Here is an 18,914-nt window from a genome sequence, read left to right on the forward strand (position 1 = left end):
GAGAATAAAAGGAAAGTGCACCCTCATCAACTTGTGTTGAAAACATTTAACCACTATTATCAGACAAGTGTCCCATCATATTTCCATCACTCTTATCATAAGAAGTTTTGTTACACTTCCTAAGTATGGCATCTCTCCGATAGTTCAATTTTTCTCCATTTTCTAAAACAACATGCTGAGGATAAACTTTTTTCACTACAAACGGACCTCTAAACTTAGTCAACCCTCTTGAGACCCTGCCAGGTTTAACTTTTACTAAATCTCCTGCACAAACATCCCTAGAGGACATATCCAAAGATCTAGAAGAAGAAGATCTGTCATCGTCAAAATTCCTTAACCAAGAAGGAATCAATTTCGTACCTGGAGACCTACCCCGCATCACCTCAAAAGGAGACTTAGCATCCTTCTTATGCGGAGTAGAACGATACGCCCAAACCATTTCTAAGTGTCTGCCCTAGGTGTCCCTCATGGGCTATTTTAATTAGTTTGGGTCTCAATAAACACGGAGGAATGAATCTATCTCCTCTCATCAAAACCATGTCACCAGAAACAGACAATTCATCTAAAACTCTTATGAATGGTCTCACACTAGGTTCAACTGCGCTGTCACGTCTAGTACCCTTCCTGACCAAGTCAATAACCTTCAACAAAACTAAGTCCTTCTCCATACTTGAGCTCCACTCACTTTTTGTAAAATACCATCCCCCAAAGAAATCACAAAATGTGAACAAACGCTATAGCACTCTCTTCCTGAACATCTCACATAGTGTCACCAGAAAGATTCTCTGCTACAGGAAGTCTCGATAAGCAGTCCGCCTGAACATTTCGCCAACCTTGAACAAAAGACAACTCAAACTGAAAGTCTTGCAATCTTGAAGCCAGGTGATCCTTTCCCAGCCCCTCCAGGAGCCATGACATTCACCAATGTGATCTGACCTCAAAATAAACTTAGTACCCCACAGATACGTTTGGAAGTAGTAAGTGCCCCAAACAGCTGCCTCTTGTTCAATGACGGAATTATTCCGCTCTGACCAACTCAATGGGCGAGACGCAAAAGCCACTGTCTTTTCTTCATTCCCATGTTTCTGCAACAAAACTGCACCCAATCCAATGCTGCTAGCATCTACCATCAAGATAGACGTACGCTTAATGTCAAATGGCACTAGTCAAGTCAAGTCAAGTCAAGAAGATTTATATAGCGCGCTACATACCCATAGGGTCTCAAGGCGCTTGAGGAAGGGTGGGGATTTACTTGTCGAATAACCACGTTTTGAGTTGTTTTCTAAATGCAAGGTGGTTCTGAGTAAGGCGAAGGTGAGTGGGAAGTGAGTTCCAGGTTTTAGCTGCCAGGTAGGAGAAGGATCTACCTCCCATGGTGGTTTTGTTGATGCGAGGTACAGTGGCAAGGGCTTGGTTGGAGGATCGTAGCTGGCGGGAGGGGGTGTAGAAGGAAAGTCGTGTGTTGAGGCATTCGGGTCCGATTTCGTAGAGTGCTTTGTGTGCGTGGGTTAGGAGCCGGAAAGTAATTCTCTTATTGATGGGGAGCCAGTGGAGGTTTTTCAGGTGACCAGAGATGTGTTCTTTACGCGGGATGTCTAATATGAGCCTGGCTGAGGAGTTCTGGATGCGTTGGAGTTTATTCTGGAGTTTTGCGGTGGTACCGGCGTAGAGGGTGTTTCCGTAGTCCAGTCGGCTCGTGACCAGAGCGTGGGTGACTGGTTTTCTAGTTTCGGTGGGGATCCAGGGAAATGTTTTTTTGAGCTTGCGAAGGATGTTGAAGCAAGATGAAGAAACGGCGTTGACTTGTCTGTTCATCGAGAGTGAGGAGTCCAGGATGACGCCTAGGTTCCGTGCGTGGTCCGTCGGAATGGGTGCTTTTCCGAGGGCCTCTGGCCACCAAGAGTCATCCCAGGCGGAGGGGGAGGTGCCTAGGATGAGGACTTCTGTTTTGTCTGAGTTCAGTTTCAGACGGCTGTGCTTCATCCATTCGGCTACTTCTTTCATTCCTTCATGCAGGTTGGTTTTGGCGGTGTTAGGGTCTCTGGTGAGTGATAGGATCAGTTGAGTGTCGTCGGCGTAGGAGATGATGTTGAGGTTGTGTTGGCGTGCGATGGCCGCGAGGGGGCTCATGTATACGTTGAAGAGGGTGGGGCTGAGGGAAGATCCTTGTGGTACGCCGCAGATGACTTCAGTGGCTTCTGACTTGAATGGTGGAAGGCGGACTCTCTGGGTTCTTCCGGTGAGGAACGAGGTGACCCATTCCAGTGCTTTTCCTTGGATTCCGACGTTTCTGAGGCGTTGTAAAAGGGTGCTATGACAGACCGTGTCGAAGGCTGCGGAGAGGTCGAGGAGGATGAGGGCGACTGTGTCTCCATTGTCCAGTAGAGTTCGAATGTCGTTTGTTGCTGCGATGAGGGCGGTTTCAGTGCTGTGCTTGGCTCGGAAGCCGAATTGTGAGGAGTCGAGGGATTTGTTGGTTTCGAGGAATGCGGCGAGCTGGTTGTTGATCGCTTTCTCGATGACTTTGGCCGGGAATGGAAGGAGTGAGATAGGGCGGTAGTTTTTGAGTTTGGTGGGGTCAGCTGTGGGTTTCTTCAGGAGGGCGCTGAGTTCGGCATGTTTCCAGCTTTCCGGGAAGGTTGCGGAGTTGAGGGAGCAGTTGATGACGTCTCGGAGGTGCGGTGCAATAATGGAGTCTGCTTTGTTAAAGATGTGGTGAGGGCATGGGTCTGTGGGGGATCCTGAGTGGATAGAGTTCATCAGACGGATGGTGTCCTCAGTGGAGATTGGCTTCCAGTCATTGAGGATGTTCAGGGGGGGTGGGGGTCCTGCGGGGGGTTGGGAGGGTTGGTCTTCGGGTCGGTTGTCGAAGCTGTTGTGGATGTCTGCAATTTTGTTGTGGAAGAATGAGGCTAGGGAGTCGCAGAGGGCTTGAGAGGGGGTGATGTCGTTGGAGTTGGCTGAAGGGTTGGTAAATTCCTTGACGATGTTGAATAATTCCTTGCTGTTGTGGGCGTTGTTATCCAGTCTGTCCTTGAAAGCGGCTTTCTTGGCATTCCGAATTAGTTGGTGGTGTATGCGGGTGGCGTTTTTGAAGGCGTCCTTGGTGCTGGTGGTTGGGTCTTTTTTCCAGGCCTTCTCAAGGGAGCGACAGAGTTTCTTGGATTTCTTAGGATCATCGTTGAACCAGGAGGCCTTCTTCCTGCTTACTTTGATTTGTCGTTTTTTCAGTGGTGCTAGGATGTCGGCGCTGTTGGATAGCCATTGGGTGAAGTTGGTTGCTGCTTGGGCTGGGTTTGAGGAGTGGGCTGGGGGGTTTTGGAGAAGCGATGAGGAGATCTGGTCGATGGTGATTTTGTTCCAGTTTCTTTGCAGAGTAGGTTGAGGATGGTTGTTGGATGTGGGTTTGTTTTAGGTAAAGTGAACACAGCTGTGGTCAGTCCAAAGGAGAGCTGTGGTGTGGCTGAAGGAGATATGTTTGCTGGAGGTGAAGATGGGGTCGAGTGTGTGACCTGCGATGTGGGTGGGGGTAGTGACAAGCTGTTTAAGTCCGAGGTTGGCGAGGTTGTCCAAAAGGGTGGTGGTGTTGCGGTCGTTGTTCTTTTCAAGGTGAAAGTTGAGGTCTCCCAAAAGGATGTAGTCCTTGGAGGGGAGCGCGTGTGGAGTGATGAAGTCCGTGATGTCTTCACTAAATTGTGCGCGGGGTCCTGGTGGCCTGTAGAGGAGGGTGCCTCTGAGTGTGGTCTTGGGGTCGATGTGGATTTGGAAGTGAAGGTGTTCAGAATTGGCGAGATTGATGTCTGAGCTGGTTGAGATACGGAGGGATTTCTTGTGGACGATAGCGATGCCTCCTCCTGTGTGGCCTGTACGGTCCTTGCGAATGATTTTATATCCTTCCGGGATGGCAATGGTGATGTCTGGGGCTGATGCGGCATTCATCCATGTTTCTGTTAGGAAGGCGACGTCCGGAGAGATGGTGTCTAGTAGATTCCAGAGGTCAATGGCGTGCCTGTGGACCGAGCGGGTATTGAGCAGGATGCATTGTAGGTTGTTGGGGTCGGCTATCTGTTGTGTGTTCGTAGAAGAGGAGTTGTTCTTGGTGCCGTCGAACTTGCAGGAGTTACAGGAAAAGGGTCCATGGGTGTGTCCAGGGGCGGCTTGGAAGCAGGTGGGGAACGGCTGGGGTTGAGGGCTAGGAGGGTGATGGCATCGTAAGTAATGCGGGAGGGGTGGATATTTCGAGGACCAGGGGCTCTGGCGCTGGGCGCGGTCCAGGCGCGGACGGGCGTAGACGGGCTTACCTTTGGCGCACCTTCGGCACGGATTGGGCGCGATCGCTGTGCGTGGACGCTCCGCGCAAATGCAGCGGTCATATATGGATGGTGAAGGGGGGAGGGGCGAGGGCGGCTCAGCTGGGAGGCGGGGCGGGCTCAAGGGAACGGAGCACAACAACAACAAAAACAAAATAGAGGGGAGGGCAGAGCAGGGCGCCGGGGGATATCGCTGAAATAATGTGCAGGTCAATATCAGAGCAAGCCAGCAAAGCAGCGACCAAGCAATCTAAACGCTAGTAAATTCCTGGCGCTATTAAACAAACTTTGTCACAATGCAGCGTAATGATACGATACCACGTCTCAGCACAGAGACAGGGGAGCGACCACTCAGGGCAGGAGCGAAGAGTGGATCACAGCGCTGCGAGGTCAGGGGACGCTGTATATTGGTAGTGGGAGGGCGGCTCAGCTGGGAGGCGGGGCGGGCTCAAGGTAACGGAGCACAACAACAACAAAAACAAAATGGAGGGGAGGGCAGAGCAGGGCGCCGGGGGATATCGCTGAAATAATGTGCAGGTCAATATCAGAGCAAGCCAGCAAAGCAGCGACCAAGCAATCTAAACGCTAGTAAATTCCTGGCCCTATTAAACAAACTTTGTCACAATGCAGCGTAATGATACGATACCACGTCTCAGCACAGAGACAGGGGAGCGACCACTCAGGGCAGGAGCGAAGAGTGGATCACAGCGCTGCGAGGTCAGGGGACGCTGTATATTGGTAGTGGGAGGGCGGCTCAGCTGGAAGGCGGGGCGGGCTCAAGGGAACGGAGCACAACAACAACAAAAACAAAATGGAGGGGAGGGCAGAGCAGGGCGCCGGGGAATATCGCTGAAATAATGTGCAGGTCAATATCAGAGCAAGCCAGCAAAGCAGCGACCAAGCAATCTAAACGCTAGTAAATTCCTGGCGCTATTAAACAAACTTTGTCACAATGCAGCGTAATGATACGATACCACGTCTCAGCACAGAGACAGGGGAGCGACCACTCAGGGCAGGAGCGAAGAGTGGATCACAGCGCTTCGAGGTCAGGGGACGCTGTATATTGGTAGTGGGAGGGCGGCTCAGCTGGGAGGCGGGGCGGGCTCAAGGGAACGGAGCACAACAACAACAAAAACAAAATGGAGGGGAGGGCAGAGCAGGGCGCCGGGGGATATCGCTGAAATAATGTGCAGGTCAATATCAGAGCAAGCCAGCAAAGCAGCGACCAAGCAATCTAAACGCTAGTAAATTCCTGGCGCTATTAAACAAACTTTGTCACAATGCAGCGTAATGATACGATACCACGTCTCAGCACAGAGACAGGGGAGCGACCACTCAGGGCAGGAGCGAAGAGTGGATCACAGCGCTGCGAGGTCAGGGGACGCTGTATATTGGTAGTGGGAGGGCGGCTCAGCTGGGAGGCGGGGCGGGCTCAAGGGAACGGAGCACAACAACAACAAAAACAAAATGGAGGGGAGGGCAGAGCAGGGCGCCGGGGGATATCGCTGAAACAATGTGCAGGTCAATATCAGAGCAAGCCAGCAAAGCAGCGACCAAGCAATCTAAACGCTAGTAAATTCCTGGCGCTATTAAACAAACTTTGTCACAATGCAGCGTAATGATACGATACCACGTCTCAGCACAGAGACAGGGGAGCGACCACTCAGGGCAGGAGCGAAGAGTGGATCACAGCGCTGCGAGGTCAGGGGACGCTGTATATTGGTAGTGGGAGGGCGGCTCAGCTGGGAGGCGGGGCGGGCTCAAGGGAACGGAGCACAACAACAACAAAAACAAAATGGAGGGGAGGGCAGAGCAGGGCGCCGGGGGATATCGCTGAAATAATGTGCAGGTCAATATCAGAGCAAGCCAGCAAAGCAGCGACCAAGCAATCTAAACGCTAGTAAATTCCTTGCGCTATTAAACAAACTTTGTCACAATGCAGCGTAATGATACGATACCACGTCTCAGCACAGAGACAGGGGAGAGACCACTCAGGGCAGGAGCGAAGAGTGGATCACAGCGCTGCGAGGTCAGGGGACGCTGTATATTGGTAGTGGGAGGGCGGCTCAGCTGGGAGGCGGGGCGGGCTCAAGGGAACGGAGCACAACAACAACAAAAACAAAATGGAGGGGAGGGCAGAGCAGGGCGCCGGGGGATATCGCTGAAATAATGTGCAGGTCAATATCAGAGCAAGCCAGCAAAGCAGCGACCAAGCAATCTAAACGCTAGTAAATTCCTGGCGCTATTAAACAAACTTTGTCACAATGCAGCGTAATGATACGATACCACGTCTCAGCACAGAGACAGGGGAGCGACCACTCAGGGCAGGAGCGAAGAGTGGATCACAGCGCTGCGAGGTCAGGGGACGCTGTATATTGGTAGTGGGAGGGCGGCTCAGCTGGGAGGCGGGGCGGGCTCAAGGGAACGGAGCACAACAACAACAAAAGCAAAATGGAGGGGAGGGCAGAGCAGGGCGCCGGGGGATATCACTGAAATAATGTGCAGGTCAATATCAGAGCAAGCCAGCAAAGCAGCGACCAAGCAATCTAAACGCCAGTAAATTCCTGGCGCTATTAAACAAACTTTGTCACAATGCAGCGTAATGATACGATACCACGTCTCAGCACAGAGACAGGGGAGCGACCACTCAGGGCAGGAGCGAAGAGTGCATTGCACAATTCTTTCTTTATAAGTTCAAAACATGTGCTATGATCGTCATTCCAAGCAAACTTCACTCCTTTTTTTAAAAGACCTCTCATCACCGAAGTCTTGTCTGAGAAATCTTTTACAAACTTCGCATAAAAGTCCCATAAACGACCTCAACTGATCATTTCGCCAACCTTGAACAAAAGACAACTCAAACTGAAAGTCTTGCAATCTTGAAGCCAGGTGATCCTTTCCCAGCCCCTCCAGGAGCCATGACATTCACCAACGGCTTGTGATCTGACCTCAAAATAAACTTAGTACCCCATAGATACGTTTGGAAGTAGTAAGTGCCCCAAACAGCTGCCTCTTGTTCAATGACGGAATTATTCCGCTCTGACCAACTCAATGGGCGAGACGCAAAAGCCACTGTCTTTTCTTCATTCCCATGTTTCTGCAACAAAACTGCACCCAATCCAATACTTTTAGCATCTACCATCAAGATAGACGTACGCTTAATGTCAAATGGCACTAGTACTCTTGCATTGCACAATTCTTTCTTTATAAGTTCAAAACATGTGCTATGATCGTCATTCCAAGCAAACTTCACTCCTTTTTAGGCTTCGACCTGGCCGGAGCACTGCGAAGCAGTGCTACGCCCAGGCGAAAACTTTTGTTTACAATATGGGGGACTTGAATCTGCCCCTTCTTCCATTGGCTAGCTCCATAAATGGAGGCTAGCCATTGGAAGAGAGTGGCGGTCAATCACGCTTTCCCCGTGAAAACGCGATTCGGGGGCGTTTCCGTGTCTTTTTTTAAGCCCCGCCCCCCACACTCTCCCTCTCGCCGAGGTCCGCTGCTTGATGCGATCCGTGGGCGTTTCTGTCTCTTTTTCAAGTCCCGCCCCCACACACTCCCTCTCGCTGAGGTCCGCGCTGAGGAGCGCTTCTTTTAGTTTGCTTATTCCCTTTTCTTTTTTACTTCCATCTGCACTTCTTGAGGGGGTTTCCCTTCTGGGGTGTCCCCGATAAAGCGCTTCGTGAAAACACAAACGTCCCAGATGCAGAGGCTTGCAGACGCCCCACTTGCCCCTGGCGAGTCTTTCAACGACACGCTGTCCTTTATTAAATAAACTCTTGCAAAGTCGAGGTCCTTGATAATGCCTGTAGGTGTGGAGTCCTGGATAAACCGCTCCAAGAAATGCTGCTGGGGATGACCCGCTTTGGGCGCAGCTGAGCCGTCTCTTTAACTCTGGCAGACTTGTGGTTCCCCTCAGCTTGGACTGGGTTCTGTGACTGACAGTCTAGAACGGTTCCGTACAAGATAAACCTCTGCGTTTCCCCAGAATCCGTGCCCCAGAGAGCGCTGCCCCCTCTGTAGCAGAAGAGAAGGCGCTGCGCAGGTTGCGCCGGTCCAAAAACTGCCCTTTCCGAAAGTGCCCAGGCTCTCTCCTGCTGGTGGTTGCTGCTGTGCTCCTGCCGGTGGCCTGCCCTGGCTGCTCTCTGCCTCTCTCAGCGCTAAGTGGATGACGGCCAGCCCTCCTCGTCCCTCCTCTTGTCTCTCTGCGCTCCCCCTCCCTCCAGTGTCAGCCCCCTCCTCATCTGTCCGGCGTTAAATATGGGAGGGGGTTCGCCACCGGCCGGCCCCCTTTCTGCAAGATGTGTAATGAGACGTCCATTATTGGGGGCACTGAGAGGGTGGACGCGGGGGCTTATTACCGACGGCCCCCACACTCGCAGCTCCAGTGAGACTGATTGATAATAATCGACAGATAAACGGGGGCAAACCCGGTCACAACAGCCACACGTGCATATAAAATGCAGCAGCGAGCCCAAACACAGACCCGTGGTGGAGGGGGGCCCATAGCTGGCAAATGTGAAGGCTACCCCGGGCAGTAATCTCATTATGGGGCTAAATCGGTGGCTACCTGCGCGGGGCGTATGAGATTACAGGAGCAGGCACCCACAGACCAGAAACACAACTCCAGCCAGCGACTGCACTGCACCTTTATCTACATAATCACAGCCAGGAAGCACCGCCACGCGGGTGATAGTACAGAGAGTGGCTGTTTATCCAGCAAATGACGTCAAGTACATTGCCTTTTGACACTGTAGTAATTGGCGTTATTAACCCCCCACCCCCGCCCAGTTGAGCTAGGAATGTAGATATTTCTACATCATCTCCGTCACTGATATGTCCCTCACTCAAATGCCCCTCCTGGGCTTTCACTGAGGTCTGTCTGCTCTGAATATACGGTAACAGCGTCATCTGTCTTTGGAGCACCTGGAAGCAGGAGTGATGATGCATAAGGCGTTCTAAAAAAAATAAAACGCTTATCAGTAAGAACCACACTTTCTGTTCGTTTCATAACTATCTCGCGTCCTTGGAAATGGGACACACAAATACTGGGGAACAGTAATTGCTCCATATTGTGTACATGAATTTTTAACTGATGCAGCACTGAAATCAATCAACAGCTGCTGTGACACTGTGCCTTTGGACACCACAATTTCTTACGTCTCACAGAGAATTAAAGGTGCTACTGACCTTCCCCGACAGACAAGAAAAGGCCTAGAGCTCCCAGGTGATTCTACTAATGTGCAAAGCCAGCGAGGTGGGAAATGTCAACCCTATTGTGATATTGAGTGAATGGGCCAGGGTTACGTGGCCTACACGCTATTCCATACTCGAAGATCGAGATTTAAGCGTAGTATTAACTCCCACCCCTCAAAATTTCAGTTTATCTGGTACCATGTAGAAGACTGCCAATCTAGGCGCTATATAAAGGCATGATGTGATGTGAAGTGACAGCATGACAGAAGCACCTGGAAAGAGCTTCAAAGAAGCAAATGTTAAACACTGCGGCCAAGAGTTTGGTGGTACATATATATATGGGGAAAACCTGTAAAAAGTGGCACATCAAGTAGTAAAATGTGGTGAAAGAGCAGACAGAAGATAGGTCGAGGTTGGATGACTGATGAAACCGTTTTGGAAGGCAGTGCCCCCTACTTCTCCCTCTCCTCTATATTTGTGCACTCTCTCCATTAAGTAAAAAAATAAAATATTTATTTACTGTCAGTCGATTCTTTTACTAGAGTGTTAGCGTCATGGTCATGCCATTATCTCTGCTCCAGAGCCCTGCATACTCTGTAGTTGAAAATTCATGGTAGGATATAACTCAAGTTCTGGTTCACCACTGACTCTATGTGTGTGATCTTAAACCAGCAGCACTATCACGTGAGAAGGTTGAGTTGGAACTTGAGCCCTCCCCTTTCGTCGCTTGCACCGTCCAATCATTGGTGTCTGCCCCTCCCCCATTGCCACCACCCCACCTGGAAAAAAAGCGCTGTGCTACGACCAGTGCTGGCTCGTTCATAGCCATGCTGTCTGCTGAGCTCGTCCCTAGGGTACAATAGGTCTCACATTTGCGAGAGATTAAGCTAATGGCAATGTAAATGACAATGCCATTTATTTATCTGTTTTCAAAACCAACACATAAATACAAATTTTGTCATTTACAATGCCAATAGCTCTAACTTTTCCAAAGGCAAAACCATTGCATTGTAAATGCTTGTTTTAAAAGACCTCTCATCACCGAAGTCTTGTCTGAGAAATCTTTTACAAACTTCGCATAAAAGTCCCATAAACGACCTCAACTGATCTTTATCTTTTGGAAATAGGGCTGATTCAATGGCAGACAATACGTTTTTTTTAGGTTTAATGCCTTTGGGTGTGATAACATAACCTAAATATTCTATCTCCTGAACTAAGAAAGAGCATTTCTCTTTTCGCAACGTTAATCCTGCTTCTTGAATCCTAGACAACACAACTCTTAGCACATGATTGTGTTTATTTATTTATGGGTTTATACCGTACTTGAATCAACTCCCGGAGGAGTATCTCTGCGCCAAAAACACCAGAAACAGCAATTTAGGAGGGCAAGTATGTAAGTGAGCTAGTTCTGAAACAAGAAGGTTTTCAGCTTTTTCCTGAAAAAGTGTTGCTCAATACTGTCCCCATATATTAGTATATCGTCTTGAAAGAACAGCACTTTACCAATACCTTTGAATATTTCTGTTACCATCCTTTGAAATACACCCATATAAGACCAAAAGGCAACCTGGTAAAGTGATATGTTCCTTCACTCGTGATAAATGCTGTTAGATGTTTTGAATCCTCATGCAGGCATATCTGGTGGTATGCGTTCTTTAAATCAAGTTTACTGAAGTATTTTGCACCATGTAATGTAGACACCAGTTCACCTATATTAGGTAAAGGAAACACATCAGCCACTACGCTCTTATTCAAGGACCTCAGGTCTACACAGAATCTTATTTTTTTATCCTCCTTCTGTGTGATAATCACCGGAGAAATCCATGTGGCTGCCTCAACAGGTTCTATTATACCCCCTGTAACATCTCTTCAAACACACCTTTCACCTCCTCTCTCACAGCAATGGGTACCCTCTTTGCTTTGTGCTGAACTGGAATGGCTCCTTTCTTCAAAAGTATCTTGTGCTCATATCCTACCAATTCACCCAACTCATCTTTAAAGACCTTTGCAAAGTCCTTCACAATATCATCAATACTGCAATCATCAATCACCATCACTTGTTCCTTTGCTCTAGGATTAACAATGATATGCAAATCGTACTGATGCATCCAACCTAGAATAGGTGGGCCATCCTCGGACACGTAGACTTTGCCAATTGTGGATCTATTCTTAAATGTTATCTCACTCTCAAAATATCCTAGGAGATTAATTTTTTCCCCTTGGTATCCAGTAGGAGATATATCACTCTCTAACAGATCTTTTCGTCCCCACACTTCTTTTAGCATGGAATAAGGAATAATTGTCCACTTAGAACCACAATCCACCATCAGACTAATATTTTTTTATCAACTATGAAATCAGCCTTAGGTCTTCTCTCTCTTACTTCTTGACATGAATTAACCCTCATGTCTTCTATAACTAAAAGCTTGTTGAATTCTCTTTTTATCTCACAATCACTACCATTAATGATAGCAACCTTTGATTTTTACGTGCTCTTACACATCTTCGCAAAATGCCCTATTTTGCCACGCTTTAAACACTCTTTATTGTTGGCAAAACAGAACTTTGCATCTGAACTGTGAGAGTAACTACCACATTTTGTGCAAACTTTGCTTGTGGCTCTGTTCCCAACATTCTTCTTTTGTAACATGTACCTTTTCTTCTTTACAGACGCCACTGCATTGTCATCACTATTGTCACTGTCAATTACATTCTTGCAAGAAATTTCTCCTACATTTTGATCTGACGCACATTTTTGAAGTTCCCTCATGCATTTTTCCGACTCCTCCACAACTTTTGCTAGATCAATAGCAGTTTATAGATTTGGATTTTTTGCTGCCCTTAACCTCTCTTGGATTTTCTGATTGTTGCATTGGACAATCAACGGATCTCTAATTAATTCATCTGTCATTTGCCCAAAACTACACTTCATAGATAGTTCCCTTAACCTAGCAACAAAATCATCAATTGATTCCCCTTCACGCTGTTTGTTAATGTAAAATTTATACCTATTCATTACTAGGTTTTCCTCTTTCGCAAATCTTATGTCTAATCTCGAAATAGCTTCTTTAAACTCATCCAATGGAGATTGGCTGCTTGCTGCTAACACTTGCGGAAGGTATTTAAATACTCTTTGACCTTCCTTCCCTAAAGTGGTCATCAAAGTAGCTTTCTTTCTCTTCGGTGAAAAATCTTCCCCATCTAACGCTTCATGATAATTAAAAAACATCAGAATCCAATCCTCCCATGCTAATTGAGGATTACCTGGTTCACTTATAAACTGGGGTGGTAAAGTAACATTCACTTGTTGAGCCATAACTCAGATTAATTACCCCAAATTCTCTAAAGAGAAACTGATGCTAGTTCTGAGAAGAAGGACTCATCAGATTAAGATTGTGAACACTTATCACTATAAGAAAGAAAATAAAACAAAATAAAACAAAATAAAAAAGTAAAAACTCTAATTCACCTATACAAAGTGCACTCAATTAACTTTCACACATTGCAGTGCTATTCAGACACTGACAGTTGTTGAGTAAACAATCACCTCATAGTATACTCCAAACGCAATGGAGACAGTTACTTCGCAATTTTCTTCAAATACGATAAAAACAACTCAATGCCTTATTGTCGCTGGCCCAAATCTTCTTCAGAGGTGAGCGCGCCACCGTGTAACGCTCATGTCATTTTTTTCAACAATTCTCCTCAATGTCGGGTATTTCCTTAACTTCCTTTATCAAGATGGCCGCCTGCGTTCCACGTCACCACGCTCACCACGCTCAGCATTGTTCGACGTCACTTTCCGACGAGTGTTGGAATGGACTCTGCTCTCGCTGTGACATGCGCTCGAGACCTGTCTCCGTCAGTCGCGTTCTGATCAGACGTCACAGCACCAGCGTCACTTTGGCAACACAGAGAATCTCTCAACAAACTCGCGCCGCTTTTCAAGCATCACAGCTGCCAACTGTCACGCTGTAAGCCTTAAATTTGTTAAACTTATTTTCAGCTCACCGGAAATTTCAGGCTTGTTGAAATAAACTCTTCTTCCGCGTGAATTCTTATTTGGGTGGATACCGCTCATTCCCTGTAAGTGATTCTCTTCTGTAATCGCTCACTGTAATCACAACTCTTCCACGTTCCTGGTCAGCTTCAAAGTCTCTCGCCAAATGTTATAAAGTAATGAAGTACACAAACAAGTTTGAGAGGAAGTCGTCTTCTTCTATTTATTGCAGTACAGGTAAAAGAACATGTATGCCACCAGCTGACCAGACTCCAACTGACCAGACTAGAACAATAACTGCATGAGATCATAACATACAGAACACAGTAAGATTCTTTGAGTGGGTCACAAGAGAAGCTGAAGAAAGACTACTAAAGAATACACAGTAATGAAATGCTATTTACACAAAATAATGAAATGCTATTTACAACACATTCCCAGACTGCCTTGAAACCACACTGGGCAAACACAACATCCGCTCACTGCACCACATGGTCTTGGTACTTTGAGGATGCCCTTGGATGAGTCGTAGAGGGTACCGGAGATGGTGCCGGCCCACACTTGTCTCTTACAGGCTCTTGCTAGCACTCTTAGATCAGACATACAATGTTGCCGATTGCTGTGATAGCAAACCAGTTTCCCGCTGACTGTCTCCATTGGTGACTTCCAGAGCCTCAGGCTGCCCTGGTTCCACAAGACTGAGTCCAGCAATGACTGGGATCCCAGTGTCATCAGCTGGTGGCTTATGGGGCTATGTGAATTTCTCGATTAGCTTTTGAGTCACTATTTCATGGTTTTGACATGCTGTAACAATGGTGCCATGTACATGCATCACCGTCCATGAATCAGGCTCAAAAAGAAGCTGAATCTTGCTCCAAAGATGGTGGTTGTGGACAATAACCCAGTCACCCACACCAATGTTGAATGGCACATCATGCTGCTTCCTCCTCGTGTGATGTTGCGCTGTTTGTGACAAGTGCTGCAGCCTCTTCTTTTTACGGGTGTGGAGCCCAGGTACGATGACGAGAAACAACACCTTGCACCAGCAGGCCTGTGCACAACTGGCTGAAAGTCTGGCCTGTCATGGTTCTCTATTATGAAAGAGTGCACAGCCCTTTCCAAATAATGGTTTTGAGCGTGCACAATGCAAATGCCTTTAGTCAGGGAATCACATAAATCATTCCACTTCTCTGTTTGCTTGGAGCTAGTGGGGCATGACTGTTACATTTTGGATTCAGAGAGACCACAAATAGTTTGCAAACTTATCTCCTTGGAAAGGTGGTCCATTTTCAGTGCATAGCTCTTGTACCAGTCCTTGAATGGCTAGGATCTTTTCGAACTTGGGGATAACTTCCTTCACTATTGTTACTATCCCCACCTCTGGGTATGTGGAAAAAGTCATCTGTTACCATAAACATGTGCCTTTCACCTGGAAGACTTCCAAAATCTGCACTGGCTCTTACACAGGGTTGTTGAGGAATGGCTTGGGTAATTACTAGTGAGAGTGGGTCTGCTGCCCCAGCTGCCTGGCACAAGGGACAACCTTTCACATCATTGTCCACACCCTCATTGAGCAGTGGGAACCACAGTTTGTGTCGCAGATTACTTTTGGTGTACCATCTCTTGATGATCGCGTGGGCTAGCTGAATTACCCTGGGTGCTAGGCTCTGAGGATTAATTCGTTGGTGACCTCCTAAGGAACATCCATCTGTCAATATGCCCATTTCTTGTCTTATATTGTAAAGATGTACAGTAAACAATATTTCAATGTGGTGAAATCATCAAATTGTTGTAGAAACAATATAGTTAAGTATTAAATGACCGAAGACAATAGAGTTAGTGTTCAACTTTTTCATTTATTGAATACTTAACTGTATTGTCTTCAGTCATTTGATACTTAACTATGTTGTTTCTACAATTTGATTGTTTCACCACATGGAATCATTGATTTCCATATATGTTAATTGCCCCTGGTTCCAGGTGATTTAATTGAATCTGGACAGTCCCTGTTTTGTTACTTTATGTTGTAAAGAGACACAAGAATCTGTAGGACATGTATTGTGTGCAGGGCCAAATTCTTCTTGAGACAGCTCAAGTTGCCTGAATGCATTGCTGCAAGGGGCAACTGGAGACATAAGTCCTGAGTCGTCACACTGGTAATGTCCGCCAGTTTTCGTGCAAAAAGCCGTGATCACCCAATGATCAACCTTACATAGTCTTCGGCTCTGGAGCTTCCTGCTTATCGTCAGGCATGACCGCCATTGGGTGCAAGGATAGATGGTCTACAGGGTGTTGTGCCTCAAGCTTGTAGACTGTGTTAAACAAATATACTTGGAACTGCAGTGCCCATTTCTCTATGCACAGACGCAGCTTTCATGCAGATCCTTTAGACAGCAGACTCAGTGTTCATGATTCGTATGCTTGGTGAAAGGATGGCCGGATATATATAGGTGTAATGCTGTCAGCCCCAGTGCACTACAGTGGCCTTCATCTCAATCTGTAAGTAGCACTGCTCTGCTGGGTTGAGAGCATGGCAGGCATGTGCTATCGGGGCCCACTACCTACATTGGTGTTGTTGATATACCACAACCCCCAGTCCGGTCGGGCTTCCATCTATGGGCACTTTAATGGATTTAGCTGCGTTGAAACAAGCTAAGTTTGTTTAGGCTGATAAGGCCCCGATAGGTTTTACCTCCTCCTGTGCTGCACTCGAGACCAAGTGGGTAGACAACTTGAGCAAGTCTCTCAGAGGGTCTGTGAGTGATGTAATTAGCCATTCCCAGAAAGCATGGCACCTCAGAGAAAGACATAGGAGCACTCACAGTTTGGATGTCTGCCCACCTTCTTTGGGTCAGGGGCCATGATCTTTGCCAAAAACTGGTACCCAAAAAAACGGATAGATGGTTTCAGGAACTTGCATTTGGCATGCGGTGGGGTGGACCACTGTCCTGGAGAGTCTGAAGAACTTTCTGCAGTCTTTGGTAATGTTCTTCGAGTGTGGTTGTGTGTATCAAGATGTCATCACTTTCAGATAAAATCCCTGGCAGCCCTGACAGTACTTCTCTGACTCATTTGGAAAGCCTTGAGAAGCATGCAAAATTCCGAAGTTCAACTGCTTGTAGCAGCACAGTTCGACATAGGTAGAAGAATCAGCACATTCCAGTTGGCTTTCCCATTATATTGTCAACAGTTGGGTTACGGTGCTGATCCCTTTTGATGGCAAGATTCTCTAGTCACATAAACACGCATTTGTGCACTTCGCTGAGTTGCTTGGGTTTTTGAGCACCACTATGGGTGAAAACAGTGAAGTGGGCCTTTCTACCACCTCAATAATATTGTCTTTCTCCAGTTTCTTTGACTTTGGGGTGAAGGCAGAAGGCCACCTGCCGATGTCACAGTGCCTTTGCCTGGTCTGTAGGTTCCATGTGAATCTGCATTTGTTTGCCTTTCAGATAGCCAATACCCTGCAATAAGCCTTTGAACTCTTCTAACTTCTCTTCAAGCTCTGTGGATGTGCAATGTGAAGAAAATGGCCCGCTTAGGGCCACCCGGGTCACTCTCGACCAACTCTTAGCCTTCCACATCAAATGAAGAGTCGATCAGACATTAGAAAATACAAACCAAGATATATTTATTCTGGTACACCCAAGCGGAGCACGGTCTGCCAAGTCTCTTACAAGTGTTGCAGAGGGACTAGCATCAGCAAACATAGAGATACATTATGTGAAATTTAGAACCCATTAGGGCATGCCCACAATGGAATTTTCCAGGTCGATGCATCTAAAACAAAAGGGGTACAGAAGGATAAGTTTTGGTTCTGAAGCCGGGCACACACTATCTCTATCTGAAGGTCATTCTGTCTGTGCCCACTGCTAGACTGGTGGGAGGAAGCCTCTATCTAGTGGGAAAGGTAGGCATTTATAAGAATTATGTATTCATTAGCAAGCAAGGCCCAACCTTGGGAGAGAAAACGTACCAGGAGCAGTTTTCACGAGACAGTACAGATTAGTTTAGATCATGATTAAAAATGGCGGCCAAATATAAAATGGTGCTGCAAATGCTAACTTTACAGAGAACAGTCCTCAAGCAACGAGAATAAAGCATTTTCAATTCAAAAGGCCCTCCTTTTAGCAGATGCTAAGAGGCTGCAAGGGAAGATGTAGACTCAAAAATTCCTTCATCAATTTGCATCAAAGCTTCAACGTCCTTTTGCATCATATTTACAGCATTAGTATCATGAATCGACATTTTCTGTTTGGGGGAGGGAAGATTAGCACAATACGAGCCACAAGCGGGGACACATTGTATATAACCCCGTTCATAGTGTGCGTAGCGGGGCTATGCTGAGGTCCACAGAGTTGCAAACAAACTCCGAGGAACTCCACTACGCCCTGCTACGCCCTGCTATACTCCACTACACCACCGCCTCCACCCCTCTATTATAAAAAGTAATTAAACATTAATAGAAAACAAATTTATAACCACTTACCTGTACTGCAGGGTCCCCGGGCTGCCCTCCTCCTCTTCTTCGCTTTCTCGCTAATCCTTGTGAAAACTACACATGCGCATTTCTTGCGAGAAGCGGAACGCGGAGAAGGCAAATCTCAGCACACTCCGTGGGCAGAGCGGAGTTCTCCGCCCGGGGTTAATTGTATACAGAGGCAATATGTGAAGAAGATACCTGCAACCACAGCTAAGAAAGTGAGAATCTTCCAACCCCAGGATGTTAATGCATTCCAAAACAACCCCGACATTGTCCAATCACCTGTCTCTTGATGTATTTCAGCTGACAATCTATATAACTTTTGTATGACTGAATAAACATTGGGAGCGTTATCAGGTATGTAAACTCAACAGCTGCTGCCTATGAGGCGGCAGACCCCTCCCCGGTCTGCAAGGATGACGTCTAACACAATCCGGTTCTGCAAAGTGACTAATCTTGTAGCCTGGAGCATAGCAATGACATTTGTCATTATCCCAGCAGTTGTATTATTAACAGCTTCCACAACTCTAGTTAACTGACAAATTTGAAGGCTATTAGCCATGGGGCCCCAAAAGGGTGGAAGACCCTTCAAAGCGTCTCAAAATTGCTGTGCAGTGGTGTCTGTCTGATCTACATAGTTTGTGTCAACAACCCTCTTCATTCATGTCAGGAAAGTACTTCTACTTTGCACCCGATGAGTTCTGTGGTAACTTGACGGGACAACATATACAGAAGGGAAAAGGAAAGAGAGGTAACATGTACCTGACCATCTCCTCAGGAGCCATGCGTGTACTTGTGACCCACAGACAAAATAGACAGAATGGGGTAATATCAAGGGCGGAATACTGGTCGTATTCAGTTTGTAGGTGAAATTACACTTACTCTGCCCCACCTTTATTTCTCCAGTCCCTAGACACATAACCTA

The sequence above is a fragment of the Lissotriton vulgaris genome, chromosome 6 (assembly GCF_964263255.1).
Source record: "Lissotriton vulgaris chromosome 6, aLisVul1.2, whole genome shotgun sequence".
NCBI lineage: Eukaryota > Metazoa > Chordata > Amphibia > Caudata > Salamandridae > Lissotriton > Lissotriton vulgaris.